Here is a 24,183-nt window from a genome sequence, read left to right on the forward strand (position 1 = left end):
ACATTCCTACATTTATTTGAGTGGAATGAGACAATGACGTGCCTAAGTTTTACCATGGCTGAATGACATTTGAAATCCAATATGTTTGTGGGTTTTCTGACTAGTAAGATAAAGTGACACAAAATAAGAGTGGGAGTGCTTTTTATTGATTAGCTAGGCATCATGTTGCCTTGAGAAGATGCTTTGGATATCGTACCCTTCAGATGATGGTTTATATTTCTTTGTGTGTTGTTTCAATTTTCTTTTAGCATCCTCGTCATATCAAGGCACTTCTTGATAGATTAATGGCATTTTGAGAGCCAAATCTCTATGTTGGTCTTCATAAAGTTTCCTAGGTTTTTGGCGAGTAGAATATGTAGGGAAATTTTTCATGCGGGCTGATTTGGGAAAATTTGTATTTATAACGTTGTATTTGCAGCCATTTTCTCACTTTCTTTGGATGTCAACAACCATTGGCTTATGAACTTCATGAGGTCTAAATTCCCATGATATACATCGAAGCACATAGCACATATCCTATAGCAAATTTTAATGAAAAAATTGTTTAAAGAATTAAATATTTGGAATTAGCTTCACAAAGAGTGGAATGCACAATATTTTCTTAATGGGAGCTTTTTACTATTTGGATGTACTTTAATAAGTGCATTTATCTATTTGTGATCTTAGTGCTCATAATCGTTATTAATATGGACATGAACTTCTTAATACTCTCCATTTCATCTTCTTGTTTCTTGAATCTCATAAAATTGTTTTTGGATGACCTCTTGATTTTGGTCACAACTCTCGTTATGGTTTTGAAACACTTGTCTAAGCATCACTAGATGATTCCTATTTCTAGTTTGGATCTACTAGTCAACTAAGCAATTTTAGCTTCATGGATTATCCTAATGGCATCCTTACCTACTCTTGAGAGGTTAGACACTTTAATAGGTTTGGGTGGCCATGTGAGGTGCCTCTATAAACCTAGAGGAGTTCTCTAGTAGTTGATTGAAACTTTTGAGTCTGCGTGTCACCATTCATCCATTTTTCCCTCGAGAAACATTGAAATTAGTTGGGTCACCTCCTTGATGAAGTGATTATGCATCTCAATGTGCTTTGTCTTCGTATGGAAGACATGATTCTTAGCCAACTGAATAGCACTCGTAGAATTCGAATGCGGTGTAGGAGCAATAGTAATACCAAGATTAGACAGGCTAACCATAGGGCCTTTTTTTCAAGCCTCAATGGTTGTGATATACTCTTTCTTAGTAGTAGATAAGGTTGCGCATTTCTATACCTTGGACATCCAAGAAGTAGCACCTCTAGCAAAAGTGAAGACATACCTAGAGGTGAATTTCCTATTATCTGCATGTCTTGCATAGTTGGAGTTAGTGTAACCCACGACTGTAGTATCTTGACCACCATAGTATATACTCTTATCTACAATGTCTTTCAAGTACCTCATGATAGTCTTCACAACGTCCTAATGTCATCAACAAGGTGCAACCATATAGCGTGCCACAATTCCCATTGCAAATGCTATGTCTAGGCAAGTGACTATCATGGTACATATTAAATCGCTCATTGTGGATGCATAAGGGATCTTTGTCATCTCGACCTTCTGCTCATTTGAATTTGATTGACTGACCTTCACATGGGAAGATACAGGATAGCCAATAGGCTTAACATTGTATATATGGAAATGCTCAAGGACCTTTTGTATGTACTTCTGTGACAAGTAAAGGAACCCTTGAGAGCAATCGCGTGTGATGTTGTGCATCCCAATAATATGAGGCCTATTTCATGTCCTTCATCTCAAAGCTATTCTTGAGCTAATTTTTCAAAGTATCCAGCTCATCATGAGCTCTCCAAGCAATCAATATATTATCCACATAAAGTACCAAGATAATAAGACTGCCATCGCGAGCCTTTTTCTGTAGAGATATGGATCCATATCAGTGCGGGAGTAAGATTGTGACTACATAAATGCATCAAAATTATGATACCATTCCATGGGTGCTTGCTTAAGACTAGAAAGGCTCTTTCTCAACTTGCACACTGGGTGTTCCTTGCCCTTCTCCTGAAAGCCTATAGGTTGCTACATATAAATATCATCATGCAAGTCCCCATGTAAGAAATCCGTCTTAACATCCATCTGATAGCGTGTTCTAGATCTAACTTGTAACCAAGACCAATACTAAGCGTAGGGTAGTCATCTTGACTATTGGAGAAAAGACCTCATCAAAGTTTATATAATTACCAATCTTGCATTATATATTGGCTTGGGACATCTAGTAGTGCTCTTCACTGGTATACTCACTTGCATGGCAATGCATGTTTCCCATTGGGAAAAGGAACCAAATCCCATATATGGTTATTTTGTAATGAGTTATACTTTGACTGCATGGCCCTCTCCCAAGAGTTACAATCACCTCTGTGCATGGCCTCCTTATAAGTTAGGGGCTCACTAGAATTTGTCATCGTAACATAGTTCCATGGAGGAGCTCAGACCGATTACGTTGATGTCTATCTATAGTAGACCATCTCAAAATAGGCTGTTGGGAGTGTACATTCTATTCAACATCATGATCATGGGCCGTTGGAATAAGGTTCTCTAGTTGGTTGTGTTGTAATAGGAGACGACTCTTGAAATATCACCCTGCGTATCTCAACTCCTTGCTCATGTTGTTTATGCATTTTCACCTTGCTAGCCTGCAAATCCCATAGGCGATATTCCATCTTACATGCATTTGTTGAGAAACATGCGGGATCTAGAGCATGGCAGTGAGTTATGGTGGATGGAAGGAGAAGTGTGGACTCATGATGGAGAAGACAAAGACACTGTTTGTTACACAAGTGAATTAGGTTCCAAGATTGAGACTTGGACTCATAAACGCAATCTTGTGTATGTGGACAATGACATTGACACTTCACTGAAAAGAAAAGAGTACTATCATTGCTTTTAGAAAAGGAAGCAAGTACAATGCTTTATAGGAAAGTAGGAAACTGTAGTAGGCACCATTGTGCATATGGGATAGGTTAGCCTGCATGTCCTTAGCCCTGAAGCTCCATACAAAGAGGCTGTTTAGTGAGTGTGATTGCTGAATCTCAACACCCCTCCTCAATCACAACTAGAAAGGCACAAAGTGTGTAGAGGCTGTAATGAGAACCACCTGCAAAGTGTGGGCACACCACAAACATGGTAGACACCAGAGACTGTCGCAGAAAAGGCTAAGTGTGGGAACCAAAACATGATGGACATCCAGAGGCTGTAACAGGGGCCTCACAAAGTGTACAGGGACTGTAATGCCAAGTTACATGAGGAGTTTACAAAGCTTATGGTAGGAAGCATTAGGGCAAGGAAATATAAGGATTTTAAAACAGTCTATCAGAGTTATGAGAGTAGAAGGACTGATGAGTCTTGTCCTTCCGATCCTGGTGGTCTTCATCTTCATCTTCTTCTTCATCTTTTGGTCCATGGTCTTCTTTTTCTTTCACAGCTGCAAGATAGGCCTTTTGGGATCTCTTCCCAGCATGACAGTACAACTCAGTATGTCCCGTCCTTTTGCAGAAGTCACAGAAGAGCGGTTCCTTTTTACCTTTGTATCTGTTGTTTACATATAATATTTGTTCATCCTTTGAAGTACTGGGCTCTTCTTTGCTTTTAAGTTTCTTTTCTTCCTCTAGCAGAGAGGCTTTAATATCAACAAGTTGAGGATCAGGCATATTGGTTAGAGTGGTTGATACATTATCATAGGCAGGAGGCAAACTTTTTAACAAGACACCAATACAGACATCTTCATCCATTTTTAGCTTTATTCCTGCAAGTTGAGTAAGCAGGCTTTCCATGTAGTTCAGATGGGATGCCAGGGATGTATGAGACTTCATATCAAGTCGGAAAAATTCAATTAATAGACCATACTTAGACGACTTTGACTGTGCACCAAATAGGGTATCCAATTTATCCCAAGTGTCATGGGACGTGTCACAGGCATCCACATGATGAATGTAGCTGTCATCCAATTCCAGTTTGATGATGGCTTGTGCCTTGTCATCATTCTTCTGCCAAGTAACTGCAAGGTCCGCATCTCGGGGTTTCTTCTCTTTACCATTTGTGATGGCCCAAAGACCCTTCTTCATCAGGATGAGCTTGATGCGGGTTTACCAGGTGTGAAACTCGACTCCTTTGAATCGAGCATTTGGAGAGTCTTTTCCCATGTTGACGTTGCAAGATCAGCAGCAAATCAACACCAGAATTCTGAGATTTTATTAGTAGAAGAGCAGAATGCAGTGTGTCAAGAGACACAGTTAGTGACAGTGTGAAAACACACTATGTCAGTGTTGATGTTGAGCTTGATTCTTCTTGTTCGGGATCGTGCGATCGTTCTTCAATCTTCTCAGGTCCTTCCCCTCTTTGATTTGATGCTGGGTCAATGGATTAGAGTGACAGAGGCTTGGGTTGAGTGTCAGGAGAGAGAAAAACTGAGGAAAAAAAAGCTTGAGAAATTTTGGCTATGGTGGAATTAGGGTTTCTGAGACAGGGGCCTGGTTTTTTCAACATTGCAGGAGCTATACTTGATCATTTTCAAAAATTTTTACATGCCTAGGAAGTTGACTTCATGGGCTATCAAAACCCCATGATAATCGTCAAGATCGTGGACTGTATAAAGCACGCAGGCAGCTCGAACAGATTCGGCGCAGTTCAGGACAACGATGACGAATTTGTGCAATGCCGGGGTCAGGGCGCAGCAATGTGATCAATTTTCATGCCAGGATGAAGCACCTTGAGTAGAAGAACAATCCCTAGAAGAAATCAAGAGATGAAGTGGCCTGGTTGAGAAGTTATTGAAGCTCCAAGTGAGGTAGGTCTTGTCAGACACAGAGAAGAGATTGAGACTTTTCACAATGCTGAGCTTCAGATGGTCAAATGTCCTGGATTGATGTGATACAGGGAAGCTTTGTGAGTTGGAGAATACTTTTCAAGAAGGAAGCTCCAAGAGATTTGACCTGTGGAGTGAGATATAAGCAGCTTAATCTGACAGGGTGCTGCTGGCTATGGCTACCATGGAAGCTTCAGTGAGGGTAGAGTTGGGAGATGAAGTCATGGGATGGAACTAAGCTGACCAGAGATTAACATGAGTTGAGAGAGAGCAGAGGATAGCTAAGCCGAGCTGAGCCATGCCCGACTGGGCTCTGATACCATGTTGAGAAATATGCGGGATCTAGAGCATGGCAGTGAGTTATGGTGGATGGAAGGAGAAGTGTGGACTCATGATGGAGAAGACAAAGACACTGTTTGTTACACAAGTGAATTAGGTTCCAAGATTGAGACTTGGACTCATAAACACAATCTTGTGTATGTGGACAATGACATTGACACTTCACTGAAAAGAAAAGAGTACTATCATTGCTTTTAGAAAAGGAAGCAAGTACAATGCTTTATAGGAAAGTAGGAAACTGCAGTAGGCACCATTGTGCATATGGGATAGGTTAGGCTGCATGTCCTTAGCCCTGAAGTTCCATACAAAGAGGCTGTTTAGTGAGTGTGATTGCTGAATCTCAACAGCATTTCCATAACTAAGAAAGGTACATTTCACTGATTTAGGATCTAGCTTATTATGTTTGTCCTTGGGAACATTGCAAAAAGCCTCACATACAAAGACACACAAATGAGCATATGATAGAGGTTTTCTAGACATATCTCCTATGCAACCTGACAACCAATACCAATGCATGGGGATCTATTTATTAAGTGTATGGCAGTAGTAACTGTCTTAGCCCAAAAATATTGTGGTAAGCTTGCTTGGCTAAGCATACTACGAACTCTCTCTTGAATCATTCTATTTACGTACTTTGAAACACCATTTTGGGGTGGGTTGTAAGGGGCAGTTAACTAATGCTTAATACTCTACCCATTGTAAAACTTCTCAAATGATTTAGAGATATATTTATCCCCATTATTTGACCTTAGGCATTTCAATCTATATCCAGACTAGTTCTCAACAAGAGCAAGCCAATGTTGAAAGGTCACTAATACGTCCGATTTTTGCTTTATAGGATATGCCTAGACCTTATGCAAATAATCATCAATGAAAGTCACAAAGTACTTTGTGCCACTTAGTGATTGATAAGGCATGGGACCACATACATCAGAATAAACAAAAGACAGAGGCTCACCCATGCATGTAATGTCAAACTTCTTATGAGAACTCTATGTCTGCATACCATAAAGACAATAATCACATGAATCAAAACATTTATAGTTTAGGAGCAAAAGATACTACAAGTGGGAAAACATATTCATTCATTTTAAGGATATGTTTCCAAGGTGACGAGGCCATAAAGATACATGCGGTATATCAGTCATAGCCAAAATATGGTTAATAGACTCGAATATAGGTAAGGGATAGAGATTGTTAGGCTTGGCACCTCCAGCAAAGACAAGAGTCCCACATGTAATCTTCCATGTAGAATAATCAAAAGATACATGATATCCTGCATCATCCAACTATCCACAACAAACAATAGACTTTTAGTCAAAGCAAAACATGGTGTACATCATGCAAAACAAAAGTACTGCCTAAATCAAACTGCGGTCTAATATCATCAATGCCAATAATATATAATGCCAAGTCATCTCCTAGTCTTAGAGGACATGTAATGCTATGATAAGAATGAAACCAATCCCTATGCTGGTTAATATGGAAAGAAGCTCCCAAGTCAAGTAGTCAACATTGAGAAAAAGTGCATGAGGCATCATCCAACTGACTAGTATCAAGAGAAGACGTTGCCAAGATGTAATCATTATTAGATTTAGGCTCCAAGGCATTTCTTTCCTCAATTTTCATGTTGGACTTACTAGAAACGATGTTGTGATAATCAAACTTATCATGCACTTTACTCTTGCCTTTCTCCTTGGGCTTATCATTGTGTATCTTATAGTAATGTGGCCTAATATGACCTTGCTTCCCACATGAATGCCATGTAAAAGAGGCCTTGCAACCATAGGACTCACTACGAGATTGCTTGCAAGATTGAAACCTTTGTGAGTTTCTACCATAGTGGTCATTATCGCGCTTACCATCATGGCACTGTGGCCTAATATGACCCTTCTTCCCATAGTAATGACATGTAAGAGAGGCCTTATGACCATAGGGCTTATTGTGAGATGGTCCGCAAGATTGAGACCTCTATGGAGTCTCTAACATGATGGTCATTACCGCTCTTACCATCATGTTTGCCCCTAACAATCAATGCATAAGTACGGTTGCATCCATATTCTTCTTGTTTATCTCCTCTATGAGTAAGGCACTCTCAACATCTTGGAGTCCTAAACCATCCTTAGGTATATTAGCACACATCGCAGTACGAAAAGTGTCCCATGACTCGAAAAGTGTCGCAAGCAAGAACAAGGTAGGAAGATTATCCTTAAACTCAATGCCATTCGAAGTCAACAGGCTGAAAATTGAGTGAAACTCATTCAAATGTGCGGATACACTAGTCCCTTCCTTTATACGAAAGTCTATGAGCTATTTCAACCAATACATATGTAAAGTTGGACTTTGCTTGTCACAAAGATTTCATATCTTTTTCCATAATATTTGCCAAGAATTATCCGTAGATGCCACAACAATGAAATAAACTTGTTTGGACAATGACAATATAAGAGTGGATTCACATAGCTCATCCAACTTATCCTAGATATCTTGATCAATGCCTTTAGGCTTTATACTCTTGGTTTTCAAAGGACTAACTTGCTTCTTTTGAACCAATATCTACTATATCTACGTCTTCTAATCGGTGAAATTTGATAAGATATAGTCTTCTAATTGATGAAATTTGTGTCATCAAACTTTTCAATATTGAAAATAGCACTATCATTTGAGACCATCCATAATGATATACCAATGTCAAATGCAAGAGAATGAGATGCTATAAATGGCTACGAATTAGCCCCCAAAAGTTAGCCAAACAAGGGAAAAAGAGGCTCCCAAAGTATAGAGCTATCCAACACCAATGAATGAAGAGTCCCACTATCTCAAAGAACCAAGCTCTGCCAAGTAAGTACAAGCATCTCCCATTGCAAGTGAATTTGGAATGTGAAGTGAGCAAGAAAAGATTAATACATATGCATCAAAGCATTTGGGAAGCCCAAGCGCATTACAAATATATTCGGGAGCATAAATGTCCAATGAAGCTTCAATACTTATAAGTGGGCAAGTTTAAAAGCTCAAAGCAACTGATCAAAGCCCAAGTACATCAAATGTAGCTCGAATTCAATTGCCAAAGCATGTCATAACTATATTTGTGTTTATACATCAATGCTAGACATCACCATAGATATGCAGTACACTCGAAATACCATGTTGGTACAATAGACATTCAAAGCATGAAGTTCATTGTTGTATACTTGCTGTCCAAACTATTATGATAGCAATAAGAATCTACAAGATTGAGTTAATCAAGCTCTAAACAATCCAAATAGCATCCCAAAGCATAACCACATCATATGGACACCAAAGTAGCATCCTCAAAGCATTAAAGAGGTGATATTGAATTTATTGTTTGTTGTCTAAAGTAGAACCATTCTATTTTGCATTAGGGCCAAAAACATTTCAAAACGGCACTTGTAAGAAAATGATTAAGTTGCTAATTAGAAGAGGTTTAGAAGAGGAAAACCCTCCAAATTTGACTGCTTGAACATGATTAGAGAATGTATGATTGATTTAAGAGGTCGGGTATTAAATATCATCAATCTTTAATGGACGTTAAGTGTCACCTTTTCAGTCTTATTCTCTTGGAAATTGCAAAATCTTGTATTTTTGAATTTTCGCACCAAAAGACGTCGCTCGTTTATTCCTCGACGTTCATTTTCTGCACCTCTCTTTCCTGTGGTTCTATTTCCTTCTCTGTGATATTGTTGCCTTGTTTAGGGTTCCCTACCAAAATGTTTACTAGCACCTCTTCTAGCAATACAAGCGCAGCCCCACCATGCAAGTATAAACTTACTATTCAGTTAGATCCTGTCTATTCATCTTGGAGGAGTATACACCATCGAGCATTGTTGGACAAGGATGATGCTAAAATGTTGCGATTACAAGGAAAGAAGCATGTAGAGTTATGGTTGGATGGAAATATTTATCCTCCGGACACCCTTCTATAGGTAAACAGCCTCCTTTTTACAATATTCACGACTACATAAGGTATGTTGGAGATGGTTGTGATGGGATCCTTCGCTATTGCATGAGGTTATATTTTGCATCTTTTACATTTAGAGAACAAATGCATGAAATGAAGGAAGCATTAACATTGGCACAAAAAACTATTTTTGAGCTAACGGACAAGGTTGATAATCTAGAAAAATCTAATCAGTCATTGCAAGAAAAAATATTGCGCTTGAAAGAAACTTCAATAGGATTTAGACAGAGAAAAAGACGACTTAAAAATATAATGGACTTGTGTAGTCATGTGAAGAAAAGGAGACTAAATCTTGCAAAGAGATGTGTCTCTAATATTTAAGGTATTAATATTCGAGAGAATGATGAGAGGATTAAGATCATTAAAGAAAGCATGACAAAGAAGGACATTATAAGGATTCTTAAATCACCTGTAAATGTAGACTTGAGAAGCTAAACTCTGAAAGAGTTAGTGAAAGATTTAAAAGGAACAGTTAAACCAAATGAAATAGTGGAGACATGTGACAGTATGGATATCAGTCTCGTAGAGGTTATCGTGCTCTCTCTAAATTGTGGTTTACAAATCTTAAATGTCACAGAATAAGCGCATTTGGTTTGCCTCGGCCTCTTGCAGTTTCAATTGCTAGGATAGCTATGAATTGTAGGATTCCAGATGTTTTTGAAGAGTATATCCATATAGAGGGATCTGTGCCCTATGAAAAATATAAAACAAAGGCATTTTTTGAATACAACACATTTAATAATATTTGGATTGATCTTAAAAGAGTCCAGATTGCAATGGTCCATATGTATAAATTTACTGTCCAAGAATGTGATGGTATTTTGAAGTTCGCACTAAAATTAGATGAAGCACGGATTCAAAAGGGACAAAAGATAGAAAGAGTCCACATCTGTATCATGAATAGGGCATTGGATTATAGTACTGGTAGGGGGCAAGAACAACAGTTTAAGATACAATCCGAGATGGAGCTTTGGTGGATTGGTGCGGCCTAGGTACGAACTGAAAGTCATGAAATCTTGAAATGGTTATTCTCTCATACAAGTATTCTTGATATTATAAAGTCTCAAAGTGAAGGTGAAATGTTGATAGTCAATGTTGTTGGTAGTTTTAATGTTGAATGGCATATGAGTGCTGACTTAAAAAGTATCAAATGTATGCTTGGATTAAGTAATGGGGCCAATGCAAAATATCCTTGTATTTATTGCATGGAGAGTTTGGGATCCAAAGAATGGAGTACTTTGCGACCAGCAAGAAGAGCCCCACCTCGGAACTCTATAGATTTGAGCAAGTTTAAAAACATGGATGGCTTGTGGGATCCTATTCTCTCAATCTCTCTAAGGAACGTTCATATTTGCACATTACATGCATAGATTAGAATAATTGATAAGTTGCTTAGATTGCATCTTGACTATGCATATTCAATAAAACCAGTATCTTTGTCAGATGAATGCATTGATGAATGTGAGGCTTTACTGTCAAAAATGGGTTTTCATGGAGTTCAAGTTCACCTGAGAAAGGATCCAATAGCCTCAGGGAAAACAAGAGAGGTCTTAGTAGATGTCTCTTTGGGGGGTGAAAAAGCTATACGATTTCTAACAAATCATATTGGTAAACAAATGAATGCATTGTGGGAGTGCTGGAGAGAGTTGTGTGCAATCACAACAAATGTCGCTAGCACACCACGAATTGCATTCCTACGAATGGAGGTTTGGAGACACCTTGACATATTTTTAAAAATGCTCAGGGAACAAAAGATAACATCTAACTATTCAAAAGAGTACAAATGTTCAATTGTGGATCTTGTTCAAGCAATTAAGGAAGCTTGGGGAGAAAAGGATATTACTTTCTACTTGGCAATACATAAATTTGAATCTTTTTGCTTTGAAAACAAGGTTTGATGATCTAAACTTATTATTTCTTGTTGGGTTGTCACAACATATTCTTCTTGTTCATGGGACTTATTTTGTGGAAGAGCAAGGGCCCGTAGCAACTTATAGTAGCCAAGGTATGGAGAAATCTCACTACCAAGCACATATGTGTTTCTTTCGGAGCACCAGACATGGAGGAGGAGCAACAAAAACCAATGTCCTTGAGGATTCCAAGGTTCTCTTGAAATTGGTCAAACTCTTTGTTAGCAGCTTGTAACTCTTTCTCAGCATCTTTAACCTTGCTTAAACATAGGGAAAAAGCATTTGATGCATCTATTAACTTATCATCAGACATTTGAGTATCTAATTTGAGTAAGTCCTCCTTGGACTCATTTTCAACATCCACTATGCCTTTTGCATCTACAGATGCCTCTGCAGCAATAAATGCCAAGCAATAATCTTCTCTCAAATTGAAAAGAATTTGAAGATCAGAAAATAATATGTACTCATTGTCTTTAATTGGGAAAGTAGGCAAAGATGGAACAATAAGACTTGAAGGAGTGTCAGATGGCTCATCAACCTCTATAGCGGTCTCTTGAATTACTGTCTCTGCTTTAAATTCAGCAACATCTAGGTCCTTTGCAACTAATGCTTCCATCTGGGTGTCTAGTTGCTCCTCAACATCAACTTCATCTACAATCTCTTTAAGAAGGCAACAACTAGATATTTTTGAGATTTCTTTATGCTTTTCATCAGATCTTAGAGGGTATTTCACAATGGAAAATACAATGAATGCAGTAGACTTAAGTATAAGCTTGCATTTTTTGGGGTGTAAACAACATAACTTAGGTGCATAAAATCTATCAAGAGAATGATAACCACATTTCTTGGTAAACAAGGACTTCTTAGTGCTTGACCTTCCAACTGGGGTGTGAACATACTCCTTGGAATCCAATTGAATAACAGAATATGTCAACTCTTCAAACTTTGCAAAATCTTCCTTGATAAACTCATTTGAGAAATTGAGAACTTGATCAAGGTCCCACCCTCGATTGAAAATCTCCCTAGGTGTTGGATAGAAACCAATGTCAATATTGTTTTCAATGAGAAAATCCAAAAGCTTCTCAGAGGCTATGACATCTGTAATTTGAGACAGCCCTGGGATCCTCACAGGAGACTTTGAAGCCTTTCCCTTCTTTGGATCCTTGCTTGAACCTTCAGTTGTCACAGACATATTAGATGCTATTGAAACATCTGAGGCAACTGACTCCTTTGTCATTGCGGGATCAAAAACTATTTTCCTCTTCATAGATGTGGAGACAGACATGTATGACATCTCTGTAGAACCAGACATCTTCTTGAGATTCAAAAGCTTAAGACTGCTTGCCTATACAATGCAAATATAAAGGTATAAGCTTTTTAAAGTGGTGCACTGGCTCCGTGTTGCAGGATCTAGCAATACAGTTCAAATGAGAGCCTTTCGGAATCCCCAAACACTAATATCGCGCCATTTCCGTGAGAGTAGGAAAACGAGTGCTTGACGAGTCAGCAATATGATGTGATAGGAAGAAAATCAGATTCTTTCTATTTAACCTCTCGTGCTGTGTTGGACGATATAAGAATAGGACACGATCTTGACGGAGGGGGGTGACGGAGGGGGAACTAGGAATACAACACGATCTTGATAGAGGGGGGTGACGGAGTATGGACAGAGGGTGGTGACATGGAGATTGAAGATGGAGTAGGTGATGGAGCAGGTGACGGAGGGGAGTGGCAGAGTAGGTAATGGAGCAGGTGATGTAGGGGGTGATGGAGGGGGATGTTGATGAACAAGGAGACAGAGGGGGGTGATGGAGGGATGCGAGGGGTGATGCAGGAGGTGATGGAGCAGGTGATGTAGGGGCTGATGGAGCAAGTGAAGCAGGGGTTGACGGAGGGGGTGATGCAAGGGGTGATGGAGACGGTCCGACGCACGAGGAAATGGAGAAGAAAAGTGCGCAAAAAAATTTAGGTTTCCTTAAATAGGCGTGAGCGCGAGAATAAGGAATATTCCAGAAACCCTAATCAAACAACCAATGAGAACATGACACATGGAGATCTGCACCCATGAGTATATAAAAACTTCTCAATTGGTGCGAACGTGATTTCAAACCTTACATCACGACTACCATTCGTCCAACAGCTCTGACGTATCCAACCAACAGAGGTGCCGTACGTTCGACGTCCGTGACGTTGAAAGCTAGTGATGTCTGAAACAACGTGATAGAATACTTCAACGGCTAAACCAAGAACCTTCATCGCATTGCATGGTAATCGAATCTCCAAATTAGCACGATATCATTAATGAGCTCTTTTGCAACATCCTTAATCGCGTTGTATGGTCTTGGAATCTTCGAAACACCATGATATCATTCATCAGATCTTTTGCAACATCCTTAATCGTTTCGTATCCGACTTCATTACTGTGTGGGGAATTCATGCTTTCGATTGCGTTAGAATCTGCCAATATAAAGCGATTAGGACAAAGTAAAAACTCAAATTCCCTTAATCGCGTTGTATTGGTCCTGCCTTTATTACCAAGCGAGGAGAAGTTCAGGGCTTTATCTAGTTGCTGTTACGATGCGATGGGAGTCAGTTGTCTTCGTGTTTAGGTTCCTTATCGCACCGTGTTGGTCTCAATGGCCAGGACAAAACAAATTTCCAGGAAGGTCTTGGTGAAGAAATCTTCTGAAGAAGGTCCTGAGCTAACTGTTGAAGAAACAATTGAAGAAGTTGTTGTCCTTGTTACACCAGTTGGTAAAGTTTGTTCAGGTGAATCCTCAGAGAACAAGTTATTCGGTGAGTTTGAGCCCTCAGCCTCTCCTCACTTTGAGGTTCCCAAGGAAGCCCCTGTGAGGAAAAAGAGAAAGTCAAGATGGTTTTACATGCAGAGATGTTTTGCAGAGATAAGGAAAGCTCAAAAGTCCACTGGTCACCTCATTCCTAAGGCTGCATTTTTTAGACTGGTGAAGGAGATATCTGATAGATTTTCCTCTATTGCTTCTGTGGATGGCCTCAACAAGAGATGGCAGCTGTCTGCCCTACTATGCTTGCAAGAGGCAGCAGAGGATTTTCTTATAGATTTTATGAATGATGCTTATATTGCAGCCGCCCATGCACATCGAATTACATTAATGAATAAAGACTTTAGTATGGTTAACAGACTCAGATATATGTTTGACAAAGTTTTGAAGCCTCTTCCATCAATTGATCAAAAGGCATTTGAAATCCTCAATGTTCCTCCTAGGAGAAAGCAGAAAGAGCCACTAGCATATCCTACAAGGGTTGCAAGTGAGCAGGAGGTTGTCTTGGAGGAGAAAAGGAAAGAGGTAATAGAAAATGAGGATTTGATCTGTCAGAGAAAGATTTTGTCTCTTGGCCAAGTGAACTACGAGAGGATGGGCAAAGTGTACGGCCAAATGGTCGTGAATGTTTCTATTAGTCATGAGAAAGAAGACTACCTTAGCATTTCTCCAGAGGATAAGATTCTATTTGAGAAAAAGGATACTCAACTAACAGATTCAGTAGTTTATTGTTATTTGAGGTAAGGTCTTTTGCTTCTCTTTATTTATAATGAATTTTTCCAAGGGTCCTTATATTGCAGTCATTCTCTTATTTATTCTCTACTTTGTATACATGGCATATGTTGCTTCTCTTAGCATTGATATTGCTAAGGGGATATTTGTTATTGATCCACTTCTGTCTGTGGATTTGTTTTCAAAATCTGATTCAAATATTGCAAAGTTTTTTAAGGACTTCGATAGTGTCGCAAACCATCATATTTTTTTTCCATATATTGAAAGGTACTTTCTTCAACATTCTATTTCTTGATTATTTGTCTTTAAGGTTATTTCTCACTTGTGTTTTGGTTTGTAGAGGACACTGGAGCCTAATCTATATCGACATTCTTGCAAGAGAGGTCATTTTTATGAATTCTCTTTCAGGAATCCATGGCCAATCAAAGATGTATTATCAATAAATACTCTTTATTTTATCTTTTATTGGATAAAGTTTATAGCATTTGCTAATAAGTTAATATATGTAGTGCTGCTAGAATTGTTACTACTCACTTGGACACCAGCTTTCAAAGCATTGTTGATCCTCAGAGACCTTTCAAGTTTATGCTTCAAGAGGTCCCATTGCAAAATGACGTACATAGTTGTGGCTAGAGAGTGGTTTCAAATGCTTCGAGGATAATAGATTCAAAGTTACTAAATGTAGAGGGGGTGAATGTAAGTTTCTTATGCTTTATCCTTTTTATAGTGAAAGTCTCTTACTACTTCAAATAACTTGTTTACTTTTTTACAGTGTAGAGACTACCCTGAGTCATACATGTGGTGGATACGAGAGAGGTGTATTGAACTAGTTTTAGATAGGGCAATTACACTGGTGGACCCAGATTCCCCTCTCCCAGCTAAAAATTCCAAAGGATAGGCAACAACGAAGGACAAAGGCAAGAAAATGGCAACCATTAAGAAAAAGAAGTCTCCAAGGTCCAAACAAAAGGGACCCAAAATGAAGGGCATGCCTAAGCTTTCTCCATTGAAATTTAGTCCATCCCCTCTAAATCCCAAGGAGAAAAGAGTGCTTGAGGTAATTAAGTTCTTCGAGCGACCAAGGAAAACACCTATTAAGAGGAAACTAGCGATGACGGATGAAAATATGGAAGATGAAGCAACTTTTCCAAAGAAAGAGAGAAGTTTTAAGGATGGAGAAGCTAAAGAACAACCCGAGGATGGAAAAGCCAAAGATCAAAGAGAAGCTAAAGAATAGCCTTATAATTACTAGTTTGTCTATTTGTACTGAAGTAACATTTCCCTTGTGTATACATCTGTAGTGCAATATTCTAACCCAAAATGTAATGATATGTCATTTTGATTTTACCCATGAAAGAGGACTTTTTGTTCATAGAATCATAGAGAATTATAAAGCTTGTACCAAGTCTTTTCTATTAAATTGCATTGCAATTTTGTAACTTATGATATAATGAAATCATTTTGGTCCACAAATGACAATTTGTTATTCATAGAATCACTACAAAGCTTATACTAATATTTTTTTAAATAGTACTTATCAATGTGTATAATTCCATGTTTATGGCAGCAATATTTGTGAGCAAAAGAAATATTCAAAATTATTTATACATGCATATTTATGGTTCGAAACTCACAACATAGGAGGCAAACAACTCATACATGATACAGAGCTCTCAACTCTTTTTCCAATTACAACACCATTTACCTTGAACTTATATCCAGGAGTAACATTCTCTAGAAACTCCAAGGTGTCTCTTACATCCTTAAGACTCCACTTTGAAGTAATGTTCACCTCCTTTACTTCTTGTGCGGTAACTTGTACTGTAAGTTTCAATGTCTTACAATCAATATCTGAATCTAAAGGAACCCAAGTACCCAATCTAAGTTTGTATCTTCTCTAATCAAAACCTATGGTAAGAGATTGCCGAGATACATTATAGGATAAACCCAATGATTGAGGGCACATATTGCACCTTATGAAGTCACCTTTGTGGTCAGATTCCTTGACTTTCCAACATAGACCTAAAATTTTGTCCAAATCTTCCTCTGAATTTTTTTTGTTTAGCCATGAAACCTTCGTCCGTTGTAAACATGTTTTAAAGCAAGCTACAAAAACATGCAAAGGTAAAAACCACGATAAGCGTACTCTTCTCGAGATCCTTCCAGGGGTCATAGCCTTTTGAAAATCTTGAGCAATCTTGAGTTTAAAACTCTCCATTGTTGCTTCATCAGGCATCTCCCAATCCAAAGATGAGAGGCTTAGTAACTACAGATCTTCAAGGTATCCATACACACCTGCTCTTGAAGGAACCGCATATTGTGCATAATACACAAAAATTCCACTTTCATGAAAAAAACTCGTGGTTTGATCAGCATAAATAATGTCTACAAATTCTTTATGAATGGCATGGAATGTTTCGTTGAGACTCTCCATAGGTTGCCACTCAAAACTTGTTGATGGAAAGATATCTACAATCAACAATCCATTATTTAGCGTATGCTTCAAACAAAACCATATACTCACATAAACCTGACAACTCAAACTTACAGTGTGCTTGCTGGGAAAAACATTCCCATGGAGCTAAGTGCATATCTCTAGCCATATAAACATGTTCCACCAACGTAAACCAGCCTTGAGGCATGGTTTTGAAGGCAAAGATACGTCCCTTCCAATGATATTTGATATCCCCTTGTTTTGTATTTTTCACTTTGTGAGAGCCCCTACAAGATGGTAGCATTGTAACCCAATCATTTATAGTAAATATTTTGGGCTCCCAGTCTCCATTTGCGCTCTTGCTATACATAGTGCAAGAGTTTATGGAATGAGAAGGACGCCTTGTGGGACGCCATGTAAAAGACAACGAGTATGCAGACAATGTGCAGAGAAAGAAACCTAAAGAGAGAGGTCAAGGAGACAAATTAAAAATACTACGAGTGCCAAGAACTTTGAAAATTCTCTCGATTTTCAAAATGGTCTTAATTAACTTAACTTTGTCATGTTTTGACAGCTTTTATTAGTTAATAGGGGCCATTGGGACTACCAAAACTTGTCAGGGTTTGAAGATTTTGGCTAAATAGGAGGGGAGAACCACAAAATGAACTCTACTATCTCAAAAGCAGAGGAGACAAGAATACCATATTTTTGTCCACGTGGCAAAATGTCTTTGGCCCTTTTCTTAATCCACGGATTAACAAAAGTGTCATTTTTAATGTTTTTCGGTCCTAATGGTGTTGAAAATCACATAGAATCAACTTTGTGAGTGCTTAGATATGCAGTTCTTGTCATGCTCTTCATTTCTAGCTATAAAACATATGAATCCAATGTTATATACAAAAGTTATGGCCAAAATTTGAAAGTATTATCAAGCTACCATGACTTCTACAACATGCTCCCTATCCACTCAAAATGGATAGAATGGTTGTTCCTTAGCTCAATAAGCACTCAATAAGGGTCAATTGAGCCTTGGGAAGCTCCTCGACAAGCCGAGAGCAAGTTTGAATTCTCGAGAAAAGGGAACACTCAATGCATACATTGGGAGGAAGAAACAATGACTGCCATGAACCCTTGAGTTGAAGGTTTGAATCCCGCTTGAAGCAAAAGATGAAGAAGCTCCTCGAATGGTTGGCTTTTATACTTGTTGAAAGGTAGAGCCCAAGTGGAAGCAAGAGCTATGGAAGATGGAGCATGAGAGCAAGAGAGAGACAAACCATTGTGGAAACTCCAATAGTCACAATGTGTGATTGGCCTTCCCTTCTTCAATAGTCAGTGAAGGAATAAAGAATAAAGTGACAATGATAATCGCTTGTAACTTGCAGTGTTCATGTATGCAATCATGGTGTGTGAAGTGAATACATGGCAACCTAGGCATAGGTACCTTTAACCCCAACATGATATTAATCCATAAAGTTTATACAAAACCACCACCCTTGTAAGAGTGGAACAAAATCCATCTCCATGCAAGAGAAGACAATTGTCGCGCCTAGGATGGGACCTTTCAATCCTACAAGGTTGAGTGGTATGTGATTGCACACTTCTTTTGTGGTCATGAGAAATTGATGAGCTCAAAGTCTTGCTAAGCTTCCCTGAGCCTCAAGAATCATCCTACATAACTGGGGCACTTACCACTCTTCCCTTTGCCCTATTAGATGATTCAATAATTGAAAAAACAAAAGGCCTTGCTCCCACAAGAGAGTGGGACCCTCACCCTGTAAGGTGAGTTTTTTGGCATCTTGCAAGATGCTAAAGTGCATTGGTATGGGGATCCAAATGACCTAAGTAAACATAATTTCATCTCATTTGGCTATCACAAGCATGAATTTTTCGGGGAAGATAACCAATACATTGCAAATACAAAAGTAGTCACATCACAATCATAAAATAACGTTTTAAAATACTTTTTAAATCATGGCATGCATAAAAAAATATCATTCTCATTTTCTTATCACATTTAAAAAAAGAAATAAAATTTTTAAGACTGATTTAGGGTTTTATTTAGGTAAATTTTTGCAAGTACAATTTATAAAGCCAAAATAACACTTCTATATGCATTTTTTGGCTATTTCGAGTATGTATATGACCATTCACATTAATTATTAAAAAAATCAAAGATTTTAAAGAGTAATTTTTGAGTAAATTACATAGCCATAATTTAGCCAAACCAAATTATTTTTGTTAGGCTACATGTCATTATGTGGAACCACTATGGCTTTAGGTTGGCGTGCGACCACCACTATTTTGGATTGCATGAGTTCCATGGCCTTGTTGAGTTGTGCTTCTACTTAGATATGGTCTTCAACTTCAATGATGGGTTCATTGATGGTGGGAGCACAAGCATATTTCCTAGATCTCCTTGGAGTCCTTGAAAATAGTCTTTGGGACGTGGAATTCACAGATGTGTGTGAATGGCCTTTAAGCTTAGGTTTGTTGTTGCTCTAGGTAGAGTAGGGGTACAACATCACTCACAAATATTTTGGAGACAATTTGGAGTCGTTTTGGCATTCAAATCACCTCCTCGGCTTGGCTCATAAAAATAGGGGGCTAGAATAAGTAACTAGGAGATAGAGATGGTGTAAATAGACTTAAAATTTTGTGTAACATGAAAAGTTTGGATGATATGAAAGTTTGGAGTAGCAAAATAGGGAGATGTTTGGGGAGATTGCTTTTGACACAAAGAACTTTATCACAAATAGATTTTACACATAGAATCTTCTTATCCTCTAGATCATGCACCTTTGTTGGTTTGTCATCTCTCATGAAGTTGAGAATCCATGGTTTTTTCTCTAGAAGGAAAATTCTATAAAGATGATTGGGAGAGAGAACTCATCATGCTTTCCCCCTTTTTCGTTTTTTTTTCCATCACTTTCAGTTGATTTTAGTTTTGTTGAGTGTGCCTTCTCTCGAAAAAGCTCATCCAATTGGGTTTTAGCCCCTTTAATTTCACAAAAAAGCCAAAGTTAAAAATTTTCTCCACTCCAAATTTATTTTTCCTTGTCTCGTTCTTTTATTGCACCAAAAGTGCTTTTCCTTTTTTGTTTGTTGTAGGCTAGGTCTAGTGCACTCCTAATGTCAACTTAATGTGCTATAAAATTGAGTGATTCATTTTTTGAGATGAATGTGTATACACAATTAGGTTTTTCCAATCCCAATGTTTATTGGACACATTGTTTTATTGCCATGAGTTGTGTAATGGGGACATTATAGGCCCCTTGTGGTGAACATAAGCTAGCTAGAGGGTTTGGGGAGGTTTGTTGACTTTGGCTTGACAAAAGAATCCTAATTCTTACACACTAAGAGATTTCATTGCAAAGTTTTATAGTTTGTAGCCTAAAGTGCAAATTTAATTACAAAGAGGATTTTACTCTGTGCTCAAGCACTTCCTATGTTCAAATGAAGAGGATGAAATATGGGATGCATAGGAATTAGAACATGAATCTAATCTTTATTTTGTTTTCATTTTAGCTAAAATTTTCTTCTACACACAACTCTTTATCTACATCTTCCTTTACTAATGCTAGTGGGCTTTAGAGTGCTTTGCTCAATGTAGGATGCATAATATTAGTAAATACTTTGGATTAATTTTAGGAATTTAGATTATTATTCATTCACTATACAAGGATCATAGTAAGACTTATTTTTTTGTTATGATTTATACAGATATTGCAATGTAACCAAGGAAGAGATATCACACCTTAAGAGCATGTTACATGAAAAACTTTAATATAAGGGACTAGAAGCATCTTTTATGCATTGATATGGTAGGAAACAAAATGACATTTGGCTTGATGAAAGTGTAGTATAGTATGGACATAGTGCTCAAGAATGGAGGCCAAATTAAAAGCCCATGGGTAGATCCCTAGGTTGAAGCTCAAAGCTTGTGATTGATATTAACATAGGGTATGCAATGGTATGAAATTTACCAAGACTAGGCTGTATGGTAATTATGGTTGATGTTTCACCATGTAGTGAGAAGGATCAGGAAATGTAAATGTGTCTACTTAACACACATGGATAGGTTATCAAGATATATAGTATTGGCTAGGTAGGATATGCCTATGATGAGGAGGTCTCCTAGTGGCTTTGCATTCAATCTTGACAATAATGTTCTCACTTGGAGCAATAAAAAGAAGCCCATATTTGTGTGAACTACTAACTTTAGATGTAGAGGAGCAACATTGGCTACATGTGAAGTAGAGTGATTGAAGAAGCTACTACTCATTAAAGCATAGAAGTAAGAATGTAAATAAAACTTTGTAGTGATAGTATGAGTGGCATAAAGTTGATTAGTTAAAGTACCATGATACATTTAAGAACATTATCTTGCATTGTTCTCATGATAAAGATGATCCTATTTGGGTACATATATCATATATTTTAGTTGTGTGATCATTACCTATCAACCATATGGTACGAAGAAAGTTAAGGCAAGAGAGAAGTTTCTTTTGCACAAGAAAGGCATAAAGGGCAAGGAGAACATGAACTTGCAAGTTAGATAGAGCACAAGCATTAGCTCCATAGAGCATGGAAATTTGAGCACCAAGATATCCATCAAGTAATGTGCAGAATCTTGCGAGTGAATGTGGTGAATGCCTAGGCTAAGAGCTAGAATGTACTGAAATAAACATGCAAAAATGATAAAGTGAGAGGGTTAAAACTCTAATCACCCATGTACATAATATTTAAAAGGAGATAATGAAATTTTAGCCTTGTGTGTGCAAGTGAGCGTTGGCTCTCTTTCTCTATTTTCTTCACTCTTTTATTTCCACCATAGCTTGAGCTTGAGTGAGAGTGAGGGAGTGAGATTGTGATGGCTTCTTGAGCTTGAAGGTGTGGGTCTTCTCCACATCCACATCCCCATGCCCCTCTTCCCCTTCTTTAGTACTCCCTTCTCTTCTTTGTTCCCCCACTTGCTTGCATGAGTAGGAGAAAATGGAACTAGGAAATGGATCAAGACAAGCTACTATGTGTGGCCCACAGATGTGAGACCATTGAAATCTCCTTCCACAAACATCCAAAATGTGATGGAAAGAGTTGAGTTAGACTAATTGCATAGGTTTCTAGCTTTCCTCTTGCTTCTAGCTAGGATTCTTGGGATAGGACTAGACGAAGAGAAGAGGGAGTGAGAGGGCCATTTATTGAGCAACCTAGTTAACACATTTTTGATCCCATGAGTGAGTAGAACTATTTGAATTAATAAGTAGTCCATTAAATCTCCTTCATTGAGATCGAGTGCCTCAATAGTTTGGTTCCATTACCAAGAATCTATGGAGCTCTATGTGCTCATTGTTGTGCTTGATATCCCTATATTTGGTATCCTTGGAGCATGTTTCAACCCACTAAATGCTTCTTCAACTTGAACGCAATCTAAAAACTTACGATGCACAAGTGACCTTTAGGTTAGACCAATTCAATCTAATCACCATTAAGGAATGAATTCTTGACATCCATTTATTTCCAATCTTGTTTGTTTATAGTTGTCAAAGCAACAATTGCTATTTTGATGATTTCCATTTTAGCCTTTCAATTCAATGTCTTCTTATAGTCAAGACCATATATTTGTGCATATCTCATTTCATTAAATCTAGCATCATATCTTTCAAATTAAGTGCACAACTCACCTTTCACTAAGTAACATCATTTAGATCCAACAAGGTTCTTGCCTTGCTTTAGTTTGACTAGATCTTAAGTCTCATTCCTTGCTAGTGCACCTTGTTCTTCAACATTTTGGTCATAAAATTGAAATATCTATCATCACTTGATTATCCTCTTATGACAATACATGCCTAGAATGTTTGTTCCCTAGAATAATAATTGATGGTGTACCTTGCTTTGCATCAATAGTTTTAGAAGTACAATCATCATATCCATTGCCCAAATGTCCAAGAACATCCTCAACTTTATCTTTACTTCTATTAGCATCCATGATCAAGGACTTACATGAATAGAATTGTCAAAATGAAGGCATCATAACTATCCATCAACATCAATATTAGTGTTTGGTTGAGATCCATAGAAGATACCAACTCATCAAAGACTCCATACTTGCTCATCAATGCTACCTTGTAGTAGGGATATGGCACGTGTGCTTTCCTTTCTTGTCCACGACTAGAAAACATACAATATTTTGACTTTTGATGAAGTTCCTTCCTCTTATTTGTGAATTATGAACATTTTTATGGCACCTAAACACTTTAAGATGGTTAATACATGAACTTTTTCCATCCAATTTTTCATGCAAGGTGCTCTCATGATCATTGTTGCAAGATAATATAACTACTTTTGGCCAACAATGATTTGATAAGTTATTTTACATTTTCTAACCCCTCTATTAATAATTTAAACTACTCTATTTTGCTAAGGACTATATACACAAGTAAGTTGAAGTTTGATATCATGCTTCCAAATAAGCAAATGTATATTTGATACATATTCACAACCTTCATTAAATAGTATGCAATTTGTAGCTAGAGCCCTTTTCAAAATGCTTTTTGATGTACTTAAGCATGTTGGAACCTAATCAAAATGTCTTCACAATAATCATTAACGAATGGGGAATGAAAGTTAGTTACTATCTCGATTCACGAATGGGAATGAAAGTCAATTACTATCTTGATTATCCAATATAAAAGTTTTGTACATCCCCAATGATCAATATCAATGATTGCAAAGGTATTTGACTATTGTTCACAAGTTTTGAATTGTTAACCTTGCTTGTTTCCTAAATTGATAATAAATTTTCATATATATCTCATGATTGAGTCGAGATCAGTATACTTCAACTTATGCAATGTAGGAATAATGTAAAATATTACACGGCGCAGCGAACAGAATCTGAGAAAGAGATAGAGAGTACACAACAGATAAGAGGAGAATCAGTAAAATTCTTTAACTCCAAACAACTGATACAAAGATGGCTCTGTCCACCCGTGCGCTTCCACTGAGTGAAGCTTAGATGGCGATCTAGACAGAAGATAGGCGAAGAGCTTAAGGCTAGCTGGAACAACAACTCTGACTGGGTGAAAGATTAGTGTAAGATGGCTGCGAAGGGGTTTAGCTTTTATAGCCC

Source organism: Lygodium microphyllum, chromosome 2 (assembly GCF_053477565.2).
Source record: "Lygodium microphyllum isolate KBCC chromosome 2, Lygodium_microphyllum_v1.1.10, whole genome shotgun sequence".
In the NCBI taxonomy this organism is placed as follows: domain Eukaryota; kingdom Viridiplantae; phylum Streptophyta; class Polypodiopsida; order Schizaeales; family Lygodiaceae; genus Lygodium; species Lygodium microphyllum.